The sequence below is a fragment of the Vigna angularis genome, chromosome 6 (assembly GCF_016808095.1).
Source record: "Vigna angularis cultivar LongXiaoDou No.4 chromosome 6, ASM1680809v1, whole genome shotgun sequence".
In the NCBI taxonomy this organism is placed as follows: domain Eukaryota; kingdom Viridiplantae; phylum Streptophyta; class Magnoliopsida; order Fabales; family Fabaceae; genus Vigna; species Vigna angularis.
Window position 1 is genome coordinate 19,839,428 of NC_068975.1, and position 1,360 is coordinate 19,840,787.

A 1,360-nucleotide genomic window follows, 5' to 3' on the forward strand; every position below is an offset into this window, starting at 1 on the left:
ATTCAAATTTATATTCATTTTCACTTAATTATTTTCATTTTAAGTTTTAAATGCCAATTAAATCTATCAAATATTGTAAATATATATATTAGTTTCTCAATTTTAATGACAATAATTGATTAAAAATATCACAAATTCATAATTTTTTATTATTCATAAGTTAAAATTTATTCACATAATATTACATTATTTATATTAGTTTCACATAGTCTAAAAATCGAATAAGTAAATTAATTTAGATATTTTTTTCTTCTTTCACTATTTTATATAAATTTTAAAGAAAAAAATGATACAGAGTTTCAATATCTAAAATAAATAATATCTTAAAAATGTTCAAATCTTACAATAATTTAAATATTTTTATAATAAAATACTTTATAATAAAATGTTGAGTTTATAGCTATACCTTTGTAATAAAATGTTGGAATAATGCATGTTTTACATCAAAGTATTACTACTAATGGATATTTGCATTTCCATTTAAGTTGAGTGATTATAATGTTTTAATTATGATATCAATATGATGTGTAAGTTTAGTTGTATTTTATTTGAAAGTTATATTTTTATGTGATATAATTTAAGTAATTTTCTTAGCTAGTGAATTACAAATATAAATCACTCATTATTGTTTGAATAAATATAAAAGTAATTTATATTTTTATAATTACTACAATATAATATGTATAAGTGATATCAAATTTATTAAATAAAATCATCAAGAAATCATCGTATTCAAAGTATTATTTATTTTAGAATTGGAAATTTCATCATAAGTTTATTTCTTAAAAATATCTCAAAAGATTAATGAAGAAAAGTATATAATTAAATTAAATTATCTTTCTTAACTCTAAAATAATATGAGACTCTTAAACATGAAAAAGATAAAAACACACATAATAAATATATATATATATATATATATATATATATATATATATATATATATTTTAATATTAATGAGATTAATTCTTTATAAAGTGTGTACAAAGATAAACATGATCATTTATATATGACGTGACGAAAAATATTTATACATTTTGTATGAATTATCTAAGAAATAAGAAGACAAGGACAAATTTTTAAAGAAACTTTCTATGAAACATATATTACTTTTATTATGGGACATATTTAAAATAAATATTTAAAAAAATGTCATATATGATAAAATAAATAATTTTTTAAAATATAGTTCATATTTTTGCATTTTAATAACAATTATTCGATTATATTTTAAAATATATGATACGCTAAATGTAACATTCCAACTTAGTAGTATAAAACCACTAAAATAAGATATATAAAGATGGTAATTTACCAAAGAAACTTGAGATTTCTTAAAGAAGAAATATCTACACCTGAA